The following is a 6116-nucleotide window of genomic DNA, read 5'->3' as shown; positions in this document are numbered from 1 at the left end:
GGCTTTACATACACACTTTCAAAATAAATGCTAAGCATTATGTATTGACAGCGTTAGATGATTGAATCTACAAATTAGTCTGTCTTGTAGAAACACTAGGCAAGCAATTTCTAAAGTATTTAAGGAGGAAAGTTTCTAGCCTGTTGGCAGATATGCTGCCCCTAAATCAAGCAGCACCTGAGATCAATTCACATATAAATTATAAAAAAGAGTCATACACACTTGAAACAAGTTGAAAGCTAAATAAAATTAAAAACAGATGCTGAAACAATAGTCTCCTAGGTAGAACTTGGAAAAGAACACACCCGGAAGTGGCTATTTTTGTTTAAAATAAAGGTTCTTTTTTGCATGTAGGGCCTGTTAAAGGCAGACAAAAGTGATCCAGAAAAATGCCATGTGCTAAAGGATACTGAATAGATGCTTTAGAGGACTTAGATCTGATGATAAATATGTTCAGAAGTCTATAGATAGAAGTTGTGTAAGAATGTATTCTATATCATTTATTGCTTATTTTTGTGATGAATGATGTATTTTATGCTTACTTCAAATCTTGAAAGAGTTTAACTTCAGACTGAGTGTAGTTATGAAAGTAGCATTGTATTCAAGGGATTTCAGATGTCTACAGTGATCCAGGGAGCCATGAGCAGTTGAGACACAGGTCATTTTTATATGAAGTGAATAGAGATTGTGTGCCATGAAACATGTAAGCAAGGCCAGGAAGAGGTCTAGTGTTCTTTTGACCCAAACCAGCAACCTCTTTATTTAGATCAGAAGGTGCTGATCAGGAAAAATGTGGATGCTGTCTTTATAAGTATGTGGTTACATGCACAGACAAAATGATACATAATTTCAGCAACATACTTCATGACAAAAGACCTCCTGAGGAAGTGAGCAAAGTTACATATTTAGGGTCAAATCCTACCCCAGATGCTATAAGCCATTCTGGCAATGCAAAGCAGAAGGAAAGGATGGTTATAGGTGTAGATCAGTGAGTGAAGTTAGGTTTTTTTCCTTCTGTGCCATTTGCCCTGTTCTCCTTCTCCCGTACGACTACGGCCTGTCCATGAGCAATGCTGGACCTTGACCACAAGTCTTGAGTGCAGCACATCCAGGAGTGCCTAGAGCCTGAAAGGACACCAGTGTGTCAGATCCAACAGGAGAATGACTGCTTCATACATGAGTAAGTGTAAAAGTAAGAGAGAAAAATGAAAAGAAAAGCAATCTTTTCATTTGCACCTGTATCCACAGAAGACCTACACGTGGTTTATTTCCTGTAACATTGGCATAAGGGGTGATGAAGGTAAATAAGAAAAGAATAATCTTCACTAGAGTCACTGAGTTTACACTTACTCTTCTCCTCAACTATCCAGAAATTCAGCCCAACATTTTTGCTTTTCTTAAAGGCTGGTTTGAGTCTGTTTCCATTTCAGAGGCCATGAGGATGGCCTGTGTTGAGGTCAATTTTTCTTACAGTACATTTTAGAAAGATAACAAATATAGAAGCCATGAGAAGACAAATTTTCTTTTAAACCCATAAGCCTGTACCTATTCAATGCTAAATCTGCACAGTTTTTGCTATTTATTTACATTGGTCAAAACTGATCACTGCATAAGCTGTTGCCTGGACAATTAGCATGAGCAAAAAGAAAGAATATCTATCCCTGAAGAAAAGAGTCACTTCGCTTGGATAAAGTTCCCCAGTATAGTTTTCTTCCCCTTAATCTCTAAACTCAGAGCATAGGCCTGAATCTAAAACATGTGAGTAGTCTGTGAATTATTTGCTTATTTTCAAATGCCTGAATCTTTTTATGAGCACTTCTGGAAGAGACAGCATATTCTTTTGAAGTTTAGATTTTGAGAAAGTTTTGTGAGTGATATTCATGCATACTGAAAAAAAAAGTTTTGCTGTGACTCTCTGGCTAACTTTACTATGTCTCAGTGCTGCTTGAATAAAATCATTGCATTCATGCTACCTTGTTTCTGTACGATATCTACATAGTAGTGCAAAGTCTCCTTCAGCCAATTGTCAATCTTTCTGTGTGGTGAGCTCTCTCTTTGCTATACTTTGATTCATTGTCATACTTTGATAATACATCTGAAAATGCGTCAATCTGAGATCACATTAGGAAAAAAAAAAAAAAAAAAGTCTTTCAAAGCACTTTGTATATCTTTCTTTCTACAGCTTTGTAAAAAATAGTAGAAACAGTATAACTGCAATTGCCTGGACTAGAGGCCATATTATACCATTCCCTTTTCCCTCATTATAGAAGATTTAAAAGAGGATTCATCTGCATTAAATTGAGTATTTTAATGTTACGAGCTGAATTCAGCTTGAGACTGCAGGCTTTTAATTTTAGTCATGGGATTCAATTTGCTAGTGCTGGCAGCAAACTGATTTAGAGAGCTATTAATCTGACCAACTGTAGATATCTACCTTAAAGTGAGATATCAGATTCAACACTCTTAACTAGAGGGTATTTTCTCATAGGCAAACATCAGCATTAAATGTCATTGGAAACTCCTTAGGATATTTGAGACATCTGCATGAGGCTGGACCTGCAGCTGACCTCTGCCCTCCCAGGTTGGCAGCTAGAGGTCAGGTAAAATAGTGTACTATCTCAAATTACACTAGAAACTAACACAAATTAAGAATTTTGACAATTCAGCTAAGCCCTATTTCTGTGATAGAAGCTTAAATACCTATATGCAGACACACTTAGACATTTGGAGTCTGGAGCCTGAGCTCATCTTAAATATTTCTGACATTCTTGCTAAAAAATTCCTGTACTTTCTACTTTCTCTGCAACTTTTTCTGGCAACTCATTAATCAATATATATTATGTGTTTTGGTTTGGTTTGATTTTTTTTTTTTTTTTTTTAATTCTCAATCCAGTTTGCAAGGCAATTAACTTCTTTATTTCTCCCATGTACTATGAAAATGATTTAAGTTAAAGAGTCTAAATTCATATTTTGAAGTACCCTTTTCCTTCACTGATAACTGGCCAGCATGGAACAATCACATAAATAAATTACTGTAGACAAGTCCAAATCAGATCTGTTAAATTTCAAGTTAATAGCTTGTACTTTTAGTTTTTCTTCACACTTGCTTTTGCAGTAGTCCAATGTGATTGTTTCACTTGCATCCACAGTTCTAGATATCATACTTATTTCACAACCCTGATATGGCTACTAAGAGGTTTTGTATCAAGTCCAACTGGAAGACAAATGCTTCCCTGGCTTTGGAGTAGTAAAACTGTTCAATCATTTGACCTGTACAGGCTGAGCACGTTACTTCAAGCACAGAAGCATTTCTGTTACATACCTTCTCTTACTAGTCTCTACTCAAGCACTGTAAAGTTATTTATTTTGAGAGAAACACATTAACAGGTATGCAAATTGTTCAAGGAGTATTGCATTAATCTACAACTGACTGTGAGCTGCAAAAGAAATTGGTGATGCTTCTCACTCTCCTTTATCGTCCTTGTAGCTACTTGTTCCTGCTGTCTTCCTTGAAACAGATGGGGTTATTGTGAGACTTCAAAATGGACCAGGTGAGCTGAAAATTAAGAGAAGGTAATGAAAACCCTCACAAAAGCAAAGTGATTAATTTTTAAATCTTCACCTCTAGACTTTCAAGATCCAGTGCAAAGAAGGAAAAAGAAATACATGGCCATAAATGGGAGACATGATTACCTGTTTTGATACAGTCTATTCATGGATCAGAGTACATAAAACTACATCTCACTCGATTCTGGGATTGTGGGTTTGGGATCTTGGTTTTCTTTGGAATCAGTAGCCATGTATGGGCTGGGTATCAGTCAGTGGGTGGTGAGCAATCGCTTTGTGCATTACCTGTTTGTACTTTCTGTTGTTGTTATTAGTATATTTTATTTCAGTTATCACAGTGTTGTTAACCTATGAATGTCCCTTCACCCTCCAATTCTTTTCACCATCCCCCATGAGAGGAAGGGGGAACGAGTGGCTGTTTGTGGTTTGGCTGCTGGCCAGGTTTAAACCACAACACAAGGCTACAAACAAAAATCAGAGCTATAGATGTTTCTACTGAGACTGAAGCATTTTGATCATCCACTCCTCAGGCATAAACTAGGCAAAGATTAAATGTGTAATCTAAGCGTCAGAACACTCAGTTATGTTTTCTGTATAGCCAGGGTAAGGTCTTGCTTCTCCCTTAGGTGATTGCAACTTGAATCTTCATCATCTCAGAGGAATGTTTTGATCAATGTTTTTGAAAAAAAAAATCACAGAAAGAGTGGTTAGACAGGGAGGTGAAGTCACCATCCCTGGATGTGTTTAAGGATCATTTAGATGAGCTGTTGGGGGTACAGTGTAGGGGAGAACTTTGTAGAGTAGGGCTGATGGTTGGAAACCATCTTATCAAGTCTTTGTTATGAATTATTGAATTTTTCAGAGAGAGAATACACACACATAGCTTAGGAGCTGGAGTATCTGGCTTGATAGAAAAGATTTACTTTACTGAATATTTAATGAAGCTCATTTTAAAATGCTTTTGAGCCTAATATAGAATCTGAGGGCATATTTATAATATTAAGCAGAAGAGGGTTAGGGAGTGAGCTTGAGAACAACTACTGCTGACACTGCAATGTTTTTAGCTTGATTCCTGATTCTCTTTGGGCCACTGAGATACACCTGTTAGAAAAGGGATCAGCCCAAAGCCATGTAGACACAAGACAGTCTGTACTACTTATCCTTGAGGCCAAGGATCAGTATTTATCCCCGTCTTATTTAGCAACATAAAGATATATTTGGTCAGTGTCCTTAGTCTAGATAAGAGAGAGCATATTTTAGCTCCTGGGATATATGAACATAGTCTTGTTCTCTGGCCCATGAAAAGAGAAAGAATTTCAGAACAATCTTCTGGCTTTCTGGCTATAATCAATTTTATTAGCTTCTGGCTACAGCATGCACCTAAAAGATATTGGGTCAGACTTTCTTCTTCAGATTAAGTGATTGAGCTGGATCATCCAACAGTCTGGCTGAGTGCAGTACTTGCTGAGTTATTGAACAAAAGGGGTACATGATGCTTCATGTCACTGTTTTTTCTATAGTATTGAATTCTGTAGTGATTTCATACAAACAAATACCAGAGTGGATTTTCTGGTTAACATACATAGAAGGTGGCCTAGGTTGGACAACATGGGCTGAAGGAGAACTTGAACGTCTTACTGACAAACTGTTGATGTATAGAAAGCTGTAGTATGTCCTGAAGATAATGTAGGGTATTTTAATGGCAATAATTTATATGCCAAGGGCTTTGGTATCTCAGCAGTTAGGCAGAAACTGGTACAGATTTTGAGAAACCATGGGGTATTTTTACAAAATAATTTCTGTCATTTTGCGGATTTTATCCTAGAAAATTCATTATTATAGTATGTAGTACAGAAAAGGAAGCAAGTAAACCTTAAAAAAATTTCTGTGTGACAGCACAGCTTTTTGGTAGCTGGAATGTGTGAACTCACATTTACCTGTTTGGCATTTGCTTTTGCATAACTGAATGATCCCATTACATAGCAAAGCTTCAGAGTTTATTATAAGAACACTCTGTATTAAGAAAGAACGTGTCATGAATAAATACAGTAATTAAAAATCTACTGCCATATGTGAGACTGAAGTTTAAGTCATTTCATAATACTGATTTCTCCATTTCTATTACTTTCCAATCACAGGGTCACTCAAGAATGACATCTTTCTTGATTGCTTCAGATTTCTCAATTTAATGGTTATTGTAGTACCACTCATATTTGATGCCCAGAATGTTGTTGCATAAGTACAGTTTTCATTGAACTTCAATGCCTTTTAATCTAATATTTTGACCAACCCCTTCTTCGAAGGGTTGCACATGAGAACAAAATACTTTTAGTGAAAAAAATTTCATGAAGCGGAGAGAAAATTGTTCACTCTTATGTCAGTTTAAAGACTGAACTGTTACAGCACATGACATTGTAGATTTTATTTTCATCAAAAACAACAGCTACAAGAAATCTGTTCAAAAGAGAGTCTTTGTTTATAATAGCTCATCCTTCCCACTCAGGAGGGGAAAAAAAAAAAAAAAAAAAAAAAAAAAAAAAAAAAAAAAA

Source organism: Athene cunicularia (genome assembly GCF_003259725.1).
Source record: "Athene cunicularia isolate RWA chromosome 1 unlocalized genomic scaffold, athCun1 chr1_part1, whole genome shotgun sequence".
NCBI classification, from domain to species: Eukaryota; Metazoa; Chordata; class Aves; order Strigiformes; family Strigidae; genus Athene; species Athene cunicularia.
Note: the sequence above shows the minus strand (reverse complement) of the source record.